The following is a 12,157-nucleotide window of genomic DNA, read 5'->3' as shown; positions in this document are numbered from 1 at the left end:
TTTTTTAAAATTTGTATGTGATTATCAACATTGGTCGGTGATCTCCAAAATCCCTGCAATGGAATAGATCCTAAAGAGAAATGTCGCCTTAGGGATAAATAAAAAAGATTTTAAAAAATAAAATTCCCTTTATTCATCCCATAGGGGAAATTTCTCTAGGATCTATTCCAAGGAAAGACTGGAATAACCCAGGCGTCAGCCTCAGTGCAGCGCCGCAAATTGAGCTAGGGTGACGTGACTTGCTCAAGGTCACAGAGCGCAGCGGCGGGTGATCGAACTCGGTACCTTTCGGGTACGTAGCAAAGACCTTACCGATAAGCCATGCTGCCCCATAAAGGGAATTTATGTGTAATAATATCGGCTCACTATCTCTTGTACTTAACCAAATGTTTATAAATGGCGCCTCCTTCTCGCCATAACAGCGAATGGAAATGTTGAAAGACTTAAGTGATAACAAAGTTGATACATCTTGTAGGTTATGATTAAGACCCCGCCAGCATGTCTAACCGGAGCCATCGTTATGTTATAGCCTGATACTGAAATCCAAAAGGACTGGCAGTTTGACGTCATTATTTGGTTTTTGCACCGCCTAGTGAGTTGTCGTTAGTAGTGATCATGGAAACAAGTTATTTCATTGGTTGAACTATTGAATACAACTCACGATTTGTTTTCTGTTGTGGCCAAAGACTGGCATTTTGACATCATTTTTTGGTCAGTGTCAGGCCATAACTTTACGAAGGCCACGGTCTATAACGGTAAAATCAGTTGCGGCTATGTGGTCTAGTGGCTGACACTCGCTTTCGGATCGGAAGGTCCTGGGTTCGACCCTCGATCGGCGCATAGTTGAGTTCTTGGAAAAATAGCCTCTTTATTCACATTCTCTCACCGTACTCAGGTGTAAAATGAGTATCTGGTCATTAACAGTGTTGTCTATGTCAAAAAAATGATAATATAATCTAACAGGCGTCATGTCTCGTTTTACATGTTACGTGGGGTCAGAAAATAAAATCTCGACTTCGCTTGGGATTGATCTCGATCACTTTGCGCGTGAAGCTAGTGCTCTACCAACTGTGAGCTATCGGGACCCCCTCTGGGAACAAGTAAAGTATAATAATAATCCTTTTTCGTTGTTATTGTGAAGCAACAGATTTTTTAATTGATCTTTGATATAGCGCGATATCCACTAAACGTGTTCGAAGCGCTTTACAGGGGGTTCCTGGCCAAGAACAAGACTTAATATGTAGATATAACGCCTGTTAGGCGATATTTCAATCTTTGTTCGGACAGATACAACGCTGTTAACGGCAGGTACTCATTTTACACCTCAGTACGGTGAGAGAATGTGAGTAAAGAGCCTTTCTTTTCCAAGGACTCATCAATGCGCCGAACGAGGCTCGAACCAATGACCTTCCGATCCGAAAGCGAGGGTCATACCACTAGACCACATAGCCACACATGATTGGTCACCTTTATGATCCTTTACCTTTCTATGCCTGTCCCGTAAAGTATTATACAATAACAGACCTGCCTATTATTACGAAAAATTCGTAGAATTGCAAAATTTCGGTTACATTTTCATAGTTTTTAACTCTATGAGCATCTTTAAGTCCTTAAAACTTATTGAAAATGATGCCGGACAATATAGATTTAAGGATTTTGAAGTGGCATTTATTCCGTGTGAAGGTAAATAATTGTTAATTATAAAAGTTAACTATCGCGACTACAATTTTTATCCTCTAAAAATTACGTAATTTTAAATTTCCAAATTGGTAGGTAAACCATACAAACTTACAGTTCAGGGGAAGTAATACTCTTAAAAACTCACCAACTTCACAATTTGTAGTCTTACGTCCCTTTACACCAAACTGTTCAACTGTTGCTCTCTCCCATGGACGTCTTCTATAGATAGTATGCGCTTGGCTAAGAAGCTCACAACATTGCCATCCGGAAGTATAACGGACCCACACACAAAACTATGTGTAACCATGAACGCTTATAGTCTGGTTGAAACCGTTTTGTGAGAATTATTCATAAACATGGATGGCAAAAGGCAATAACAATGACATGAGTGACCTCATCTTCTTTCTATCTATAGCGACTACAATTTTTATATTGTTTTAAATTTTCAAATATAATAGGCAGGTCAACAATAAACTGACGTACAGCTCAAGGGAAGTAATGCTCTTAAAAACTCACCAACTTCACAATTTGTAGCATTATGTCCCTTTACAAAAGAAAATGTTCAACTGCTGTCTCTCCAATTGAGCAATGATACGGATGCCTTCTATAACATTCATGCTATGCGTTTATGTAAAATTCTCATAACGCCCGCCAGCCTTAGTAGCTAATTATTCCAACATGCAAAACTTTGTGTAACATTTAAATCGTTTATAGTCTGATTTATGTCATTTGGTGAAGTCTAATCACCAAAATGTCTGTCCAAAAAAAAAAAAAAAATTATAACAAAAAAAATAAATAAATAAATAAATAAATAAATTGAGCTTTATATAGCGCAATATCCACTAAATGTGCTCAAAGCGCTTTACAAAGGGTCCCTGGTCAACAGCAACATTTAACATGTTAGGCGATATTACAATTTTTCATACAAAGACAACGCTGTTAACGGTCAGGTACTCATTTTACACCTGAGTACGGTGAGAGAATGTGAGTAAAGAGCATTTTCCAAGGACTCAGCCCTGCGCTGAGCGCGAGGCTCGAACCCAGGAGCTTCCGATCCGAAAGCGAGTGTCATACCACAAGACCACATAGCCGCACAACAAATAGCTGAGAGACGTCAACCTCGTTCCTCTATCGCAGATGTGCCGATGTGGTCGAGAGATAAAATACTCACAACACAGAAATACTAAATATCTAAGGCTTGGAAGCAAACAATCAAATTCCTCGAAGCCCAACCCATTTGCCTCTATTCCTCCTTTGGGATTTCTTTTTCCTTTATCTTTATGATATATCTCGTCAAACGACCAAGATATCCCAGGCGTCAGCCGCAGTGCAGCGCCGCAATATGAGGAATGGGGTCTATATAGATCTGATAAGCGAGCAAAAAAAAATATCGACTTGATTTTATATTGTTCTAATGGACAATATTCTGTATCATTTTGAGAGTGTTTCCTTTACAACAGTGAGCCCACAACATATTGGGGTATCAGGCCTGAAAAAAAGTAAACGTCGTTTAGGGTCAATGAAACTGCATTCGTTCTTACTACAAACAAGTATTGATTCAGCCCAAGTTTCTTATAATATTTTCTTATTGTTGATAAAAAAAATTAAAATCAGCATCAAATTTAAATAAACCACATTAGGGGATCCGACGTGATGATATTTGCTGTTCTTGTACTTGTTCTTGTTCTTCTTCTCGTTCAAATTCTTGTTCTTTTTCTTGTTCTTGTTCTTCTTCTTCCTCTTCTTCTTCTTCTTCTTCTTCTTCTTCTTCTTCTTCTTCTTCTTCTTCTTCTTCTTCTTCTTCTTCTTCTTCTTCTTCTTCTTCTTCTTCTTCTTCTTCTTCTTCTTCTTCTTCTTCTTCTTCTTCTTCTTCTTCTTCTTCTTCTTCTTCTTCTTCTTCTGTACCTATTGGTTTCTTTACCCTTACTGTCGTGGCCGTTGTTTCTGTTGTCTGTGTCGCCATTGATTTATTTTATCTCAGTTCTTGCCGTTACTGTCTATTATCGCTACCAGAATAGTTACAATTGTTGTGACAACGTCTCGTCATGGTTAACCCTTTACAAGCCGTTTTCAATTCTGGTCCAAAAACAACGATTGTCATTTTACTGTATTTATTTAATAAAAGTTAACACTTTACAAGCCGTATTCAACTCTAGTCAAAAAATAACGATTGTTATTTGACTGTCATGATTTAATAAAAGTTAACCCTTTACAAGCCATTTTCAACTCTGGTCCAAAAATAACGATTGTTGTTTTACTGTCATGATTTTATAAAGTTAACCCTTTACAAGCCATTTTCAACTCTGGTCCAAAAATAACGATTGTTGTTTTACTGTCATGATTTTATAAAAGCGTCTCATTGTCTCTCCAGTTCAGGGGTAATCTTTTATAAATTACATGTACTAATCAGTGTTGATTTGTGCGGCTTCTATAGATAGTATGCTGATGACGTCACGCAATGACCTACTTTAGTTCCGGATGGCAAAAGAACTTGGCTGGCTTGTAAACATTGATGTGAAACAAGCTCGAGTTCAATTTTTAAAACGTGAAACGTGCCAAATAACTGCATAATCATCGGATGCACTAGAAGACAGGGTCGAGATGGAGTCAAAATGTTCAGGTTACCATCCATTAGGAAGACGAAGGACCCAAAAATAATAAATTTAACCCAGCGGAGACAGTTGCAGCGATCAGAAGAAAGGGATTTGGCGATGGCCCAAATCTAACTTGCAGCCACCGAGTTTGCAATGATCATTCTGTTAAAGGTAAGAATTGATGGATAAATTAAAATCTTAAATATTATATATAAGATATGAATTAATTTTAATTATTGTGAACAAAGCAAGTTTACTTCGCTCCAACATCATCATGTAGCCATTGTGGGCCATAGCATGTCACGGAGTTGGCGGCAACCTACCAAGGTCCTTGCCTTAATTTCTGACGTTGCAAGTTTATGATTTAGTAAATATGTGTTTTATTCTTTTTCATGGAAGAGAAATCAAATCAAAAATTTCAAACTCGGTGGTCTAACAAAATTTACGGAGAGATTTTTCACCGATGTGACTTTTCTATGCGAAACTCCGAAGTTGGAGAAATCATCTGACTCATCTCAGACTCGGATGTAATCTGTAGTCTGTAGGCGGTCTAGAAGGAATCATTTTAATTTTATGGTCCATACACGGTCTGGATGGATGATCTTTTATTTGTTGTGTTTAGTTATCAGATAGGACCATGAATATTTCATGCATTTCTCGTGCAACATACTCTAAATCAAAACCAAATGCCTCATTACCGATAGTGATAGGGCTACTTTCGTTTTCAAGCTTTGGCTTTTATGAGATTAGGAAGTCTTTCACTGTTGTTCTGATCATTCATTTTAGAATTATAATGTTCCAGTTTATAACTTATGCTTTGTCAAGATTATTTTATTGTGCATTTTAAAAACATGTTCTCCATTTGAAGAAATATTAAAAGTAAGGTTGCGTTTTTCTTAAGTTTTTTTTTCCGTTCCTCCGTTGGTGGTGTATTGTAAAGTAACACGAACAAACTGCTTTTCTACACCGCTGTTGGACATGTAAATGCTAGTTTTTGACAGAAGTTTAACACGCTGCTTAGTGATTGCCAGTGTCAGTTTATAATGATAGGAATGGTTATTTTTTTACTGACAAAATTAATATTATAATTATTATTATTTTAAATTTTAATCCAAAGAAAGAAACAATCGACCTCTATCAATCCACTAAAATGACTTTTCATAATTTTCATAGTTAGAAACTAATTTTAACTCAAGGTGAGGATTAGTTATAATGTTTCGTATAGTCTTTGAATTAGGGCCTTCATATGGAATTTTTCCCAAATATGACAATAATAATAATAAAAAAATTTCAATTAAAAAAAATTGTCCTTTGGGATCCCGATACTTTAATTGCAGCTATGTGGTATAGTTATCACCGTCATTTTGGAAGGATTAGGGTTCCAGACCCGTTCTGAGCATTTGAGTCATTGGGAAAGGAACTTTATTCACATTCTCTCACCATACTCAGGCATAAATTGGGTAACTGGCTTTTAACATAGGCCTGTAAATTTGCCGGCATTTCTGGCAATTTCACTCTGCCGGAACAAAAAATTAATTAAAATACTTTTTCATTTTGTTTAACAGCTTATTCAATTGGTAAAATTCTAAGAAAATATTCTGGGAAATGGGGATTTTTGCTCATGTTATTGAAAAAGCTTCAGCTCGAGGATTTTCAGGCAAGTTATTCAGGGGGCAGATGCAGGCCCGTTAAACAGCATTGTCTCTTTCCGGAAAAAATGTAATATCGCCTAACAAGCGTCATGTCTCGACCTGCATGTAAAGTCTTGCTGTTGATAATAATAATAATGGTATAGATTTATAGTGCGCCAAACATCCCTTCATCAGGAGGGCTCTGGGCGCAAAACATAGATTAACTTAATCATGAAGCCCTAACACAGTACACGAACAACGCTAATTATACATATAATCAAAAGAAAGCCTGTCGGAATAAGAATGTCTTCAATCGACGCTTGAATTCCTCTAGTGAAGAAGTGTTGGCTATAAACCCCTTGCAAAGCGCTTTGAACAAATTTTCATTTCATGGAAATTGCACTATATAATTGTTCTACCCTTGTTCTAATTTGACAAAGCTTGATGTAAATTTAACGGAAAGCTTAAGGATTGTAAAAAAAAAATAATTTAAAAATTGAGCTTTATATTATAGCGCAATATCCACTAAATGTGCTCAAAGCGCTTTACAAGGGGTCCCTGGTCAACAGCAACATTTAACATGTAGAACGGGACATGACGCCTTTTAGGCGACACTACAATTTTTGGGACAAAGAAAACGCTGTAAACGGCCAGGTATTCATTTTACACCTGAGTACGGTGAGAGAATGTGAATAAAGAGCCTTTTCCAAGGACTCAACTATGCGTCGAGCGCGAGGCTCGAACCCATGACCTTCCGATCCAAAATCGAGTGTCATACCACTAGACCACATAGCCACACAAGGACCAGGACCAGATTGTAATAGGCAAGAAATGACGTAATATATTTCAACAATCAATTTTTTTGCCTTTACAGGAAGGCCAGCATCACTGCTTGATGAAACTGATCCTGATTGGGTTCCAACGTTAAAGCTTGGACATGGGGCAGAGAAAAAAACAGACCATTACTCATGTCTTAAAGATAGGAACAAACGCAATGACTGCAGGCAGCAACGGCTCTAGTTGAACAATCAACAATTGGAGAAACTAGCTCAATCATTGACCATGTAAATGTAAGTGTATTGATTGTATCTGTTTAAAACAATATTTATGTCGGCATGATATCTCTTCCTACATGTTAATGTTTCTGTTGGCTTGGGACATCTTGTAGAGTGCTTTGGGTGGATATTGCATGCGCTATATAAAAATAAAAGCAGATCTCACTCTCAGGAAATTTAATAGGTCCAAATCAAGCAATTTTTTGGGGGTAAAAAGTGAGATTAGCAACGTTTGTGCCGTTCATTACACTTTAAGGTCATTGCATTGCCAGTTGAAAGGAAGTTGAATAGAGAGTGAAAAGATTGTAGATCTATGCACATAACAATAGACAAAGGGCACAAAATCATATTTCATATTGCAAAGTTAAGACACAAATCTATGACTATGAGGAATGTAATAAGACAAAGGGGAATAGAGCACATATCAAGTGACTTCATTTGCTCATAAGTTATGTAAGGAATGCCTGTCTGGTGAGCCAGTAATGAAGTCAAAAGTTTGTCCACAATTGTTGGTGCAAGAACTGACATCAAGAGAAGTTTTTTTTCAAATAACCAGACTGTACAAAAGCTTACATGGTTGAGTTTTAAGACTTTTAACTACAGAGATAATAAATAACTGAACAAAAACCATCACTTCATTTGAATCAAAAGCTTTGTCTTTATTATGTTGATTAATTTTGTTTTATTGAATGAATGGGCAATGACAATTAATAAAAGAGGAAGATCCATTAAATTTGAGGGAAATGAAATGAATACTATTGTGAGCATGTCCTTCTATGCTATGGATAGGTTGCCTTTTAGGATAGTTCATACAAAATTAGAAAATCCTGAAGGTTTTTGTCTTTGACTATAGCGTAACAAATTTTAAAAATATAGATTCTCTTTATTCACCTCTAGGGAAAATTTGTCTTTGGAGTCTATTCTAAAGGGAGACTGAAATAACCCAGCCATTGCCGCAACACAGCACCACAAACTGAGCTAGGGCTGAGGTGACTTGCTCAAGGCCACACAACGTAGTGACAAAGTGTTCTTATGATGAGATAGATAGAATTAAATGAGTTCACCCATATTGATTTATTCCTCAATTATTAAGATCTGGGAGGAAATGTTTTATTAACCTTAGCTAAATGAATATATTAATATTATAGTCTACATGTTATTTTTACAAGCCAATTGTCATTTCATTGTGGTAAAAGGCAATCTGCACAAATCAGCAGAATGACCAATCAAACGTTTTTTTACAGAAGCATGTACCTATTCCCTATGTATGTACAAAATACACACGCTGGCAACAAATTAAATAAAAAAATTAATAAATTATATGGCATAAAAGAAAAAACAAACATTCCCAGAAATGTAAAATATTATGGGCTAAGTTTGTCCATTTTTATTGGTTATAGCTAGCGGTATCTACAAGAAGTTGATGGTTAGGTGCAGCGCTTGTAACACTCAATGGAATTTCCCGTGTAGAGAAAACATATATGTGTGTTTTTTGTATACTGGTGTAGGAAATACAGTTCTTATTTTTTTTCTTTTTTTTGGCGAAGGCCAATAATTGCCCGAACATTACAGTACAGCAGATTTTCTGAGCATACATAGTTTGATTCCACAGGTGATAGAATTACATTTAGTTTTTAAAATATTTGCGTGTTACTTGTAGAGTTTGTAAATAAATAGTTTTAGAATTTTTAGGTTTGCCAGTAATTTTGTGCTCGATGATAAATATTTAACATTTGCTGTACGGAGCAATGGTGATCCACAACTCTATTTTTTTAAAAGAATAGATTTCCACATAAATATGCCAAACCATTTTGGAATTCATCATAAGGTTCAGGCACTATTGGCATTTGAAGTTGAAGTCAAAGAAAAACTTTAAAAAAAAATTATTTTGACCTGTAAAATGAATGACTTGCGTATTTGAGGAAATGGGGCTTAAGTTTTCTTTGTTTTCAAACATATTAAAATATTAAAATTAAAATTCCCAGTGACACGATAGACGCCAGAGGTGGTAGGTCAATAATGTACTATTTGCTCTATGTATTAACTTAATCTTGGTATTTCTTTTACAGGATTGTGAAGACAGACATTTCAGGTTCCCATCTTGATGCTGAGCAGAAAGCACTTGTCGACACACGAAGTCCACTATAACCCAATTTTTGGGAATGGCGAACCTGAAACGAAAAGAAAGCAGTCAGACTTTTTATTCATTCTTTTCCAATAATGCTTGATTTTATATACCTTTGTAATCCTTTTCATTCTTTTCATTAGACTAATACATGTGTTAAACATTTTTACTTTTGCCGAAATGTTTGTGAAAAAATTGTACTAGTTGTAGTATTACTACTAGTAGTAGTAGTATTACTTCTGTTACCATTATTATATAGATAGAATGCGCTTGGCCAAGGAGTTCACAACATTGCCATCCGGAAGTATAACGGACCAACACACACACTCTGTGTAACCATGAACTTTTATAGTCTGGTTAATACAGTTTAGTGAGAACAACTCACAAATGCGGATGGCAAAAACAATAACAAAGGCCTGAGTGACGTCATCTGCATACTATCTATAGCAATGACTATGAAAAATGTTTTTTTTATCTTTTTGAAGAAAATTTTTGTCTAAAATCCAAGCCCTATCTCCACTGAGTAAAAATGTTTTTGAATTTTTAAAATCTATTCATAAATAAACAAGTTATACAGTTTTAAAGGTGTCATTTATTTGGATGACCCGCAAAGAGGAAAAAAACGCGATAATATGGGACGCTTTTTCGGCATTTTTTTTTTCGACCTTTGGTTGTATCTTGCGTAATAAGTGGATTAAAAGATTGAAACTTGAAGAGCAAATTAGGATGGTGTTTTGTAAAATATGGGAAAAGTACTCGTCATATTCATATGAAATTTTACAACCAAAAAGAAGAAATGTTCATGTATTACCTTGTCAGCGACAAAACCTCCACGCCCGGTAGTTTTAGAAATATTTTACTCCAAAGAGTAAAAATCTATTTTTAACGGTCTTCTGGTAATCGCACGAGTTTTGTCGCTTGACATAATCTAAAATGACCCTTTTTCTAACAGTGTGCCAACTTTCAGTCATATTCATAGATAAACAGCATCGAAATTAATTTTTTAAAATAACATATACGAAACGGCTTCGTCCCATATTTTGACGCGAATTCGGGCACTTCGTGAGCGAAAAAGAGGCCCAAAGATTTGTGCGGGATAGTCATTGCTATATTATATGTTCTGCAATAATATTCAAAACCTAATAATATTTTTGAATTGGCAAATAAATAGAAATCCATTGTATATTTAAACATGAAGTTGGAGCACAATAAAGAAAATAAAGTACTGTAATGACTTTTTTAAAAATTTGTTTTATCCGTTGCTTTTGTAATTTGATGGTGAATGCTTGACTGAGTTCTCATTTTTCTACCCTGGGTGTGGGGTCATTGACCTTCCATTGTGGGCAAGGTCATTATTGCTTTCTTCATCCCCCTATGTCTGTATTCCTTTTTCAGGTAGCTTTCTATCTTTGTTTTGGAATAAGATTACATGCTTTTTTTTCCCTGTCCTTAGATGAGAGAGTGACAAATGGATGTAAATTTATTTTGTAAATTTATAATCAACATTTTATAAACAATAGACTGGGTGGGGTCTTTGACTTCCCATGGTGGCAAGAGGTCATGCTGTGTGCTCTATCCCTTATATTGTTTTCCAAGTTTCTTTATGTCCTTGTCTTGGAATGAGATTACTTGGTTTTGTCCTTTCCCTTGCCGGAGTCATTGGCTGAGAGAGAAACAGTCAAATGAATATTGTTGGTTTTGGGAAAAAAAATTTTTTTTGTCTTGTAAATCAGTTCGCGTAAATTTTTAAAATTATATTATATATATATGTGTATATATAATATGGGGGGCGAAGTGGCCGAGTGGTTAAGGCAGTGCATTGTGATCCGGATGACCCAGGTTCGAGCCCCGCTTCAGGCACTTTCGTTTTTTTTTCCTTGAGCAAGATTATTAACCCCCAATTTGCTCAGTTGGACAACATGGGTGATTCCTGTTGACATCAGACATCTTGTTTGATGAGTTATCTATATTCCTTCGTGGAATGCCTAGGCGACGATATCTTATGATATCGCTGCGCAAAAGGCATAACGTAACTTAATATAATATAATAAAAAAATAATACGTGAACGTTTGAGTGTATTCCTCTTAGGGGGACCTGTGCTTGTGTCAGGATGAGACTTTTGGGTGTTATCAGAATTAGTACACTGATAGCATTCTCTTGGAATCTACATTTGTTCCTCTTTGTCTTACTTTTCTTGTGTGCATTTAATTGTAAATCTGGAAATTTTTACAATCCCATTTTATTCCTTTTTACTGGTGCTGAAATGTGTCGCAAGTGCAGTAAAACCCTTATATCAAACATAAACATTTGAGTGTATTCCGTCTCTGGATGGAACTGTTAGGCGATCTCAAAACTAAGCACTTTAATAACTTTGATCTACTTCTGCTCTGTATTTGATCCAAGCCCATTTTTCTTACTACGTATTTCGCAACAGCTTTTAATTGTGCTGAAAATGACCTAATAGTGTCGCAAGCACCAAAAGTAGTCCATCAGAACCATTAGGTCTATAGAGCCAGATTTCATCCCAGTTTCTATAGTGTGAAAATAATAACTTGTTACCCTTGGAATAGGGCGCTTTTCTATTGCCAAATTACTGCTGGGTGTACAAAAATAAAAGAAAGGGGAGGGGGTGGGGTTACCTTAGCAGCTAGTACCACTTTCCCACAGCTAGGAGGCTTAAACCATTTTACATCCGTCACCCATACATTGTAGGCCTGATTATAAGTAGTCAGTCCCCTGTAAGCCTGAAAAAAAATTGTGGCAATGGTGGTAATATTATTAATTGAAACGAGAGGATAAAAACTGTTGTTATCACACTTAGTTAACAACAGTGAATTAAATTTGCTGTGAAATGTGGAGTACTCATCTGAAAGGTTATTAGAATTATTCAGAGAGACACAATTCCATAACTCAACATCAGTCGTGGGGCTAAAAATTATATAGTTGGGGGATTGAGTAAAATAACGAATAAAAAAGTAGTCATTCAATGGAGCCGAAGTTTAACCTGGTTTGAAAAGCGCGAAACGGACCATAGCAATTGCTACCCTTTAGATAGGACTCTAGTCTATGTC

General features: G+C 36.0%; 2 long non-coding RNA genes across 2 annotated transcripts in view; one reads left to right on the top strand and one right to left on the bottom strand.

Moving 5' to 3' along the window:
• Positions 1-4,228: 4,228 nt before the first annotated feature.
• Positions 4,229-9,146, top strand: LOC144981148 (uncharacterized). Its single transcript, XR_013647023.1, has 3 exons — positions 4,229-4,445; positions 6,780-6,975; positions 9,030-9,146. It is a non-coding gene; the product is annotated as an uncharacterized LOC144981148 (long non-coding RNA).
• LOC144981149 (uncharacterized) overlaps positions 7,595-12,157 on the bottom strand; it is a 5,230-nt gene continuing 667 nt past the window's right edge. The window contains exons 2-3 of the long non-coding RNA XR_013647024.1: positions 11,726-11,830; positions 7,595-9,131 (exon numbers count right to left, since the gene is read on the bottom strand). This is a non-coding gene — a long non-coding RNA (uncharacterized LOC144981149). The remainder of the gene's footprint in view (positions 9,132-11,725; positions 11,831-12,157) is intronic.

Source organism: Berghia stephanieae, chromosome 10 (assembly GCF_034508935.2).
Source record: "Berghia stephanieae isolate SIO BIC M18660-M18661 chromosome 10, UCSD_Bste_1.3, whole genome shotgun sequence".
Classification (NCBI taxonomy): Eukaryota; Metazoa; Mollusca; class Gastropoda; order Nudibranchia; family Aeolidiidae; genus Berghia; species Berghia stephanieae.
Note: the sequence above shows the minus strand (reverse complement) of the source record. Positions and strands in the feature narration are given on the sequence as shown.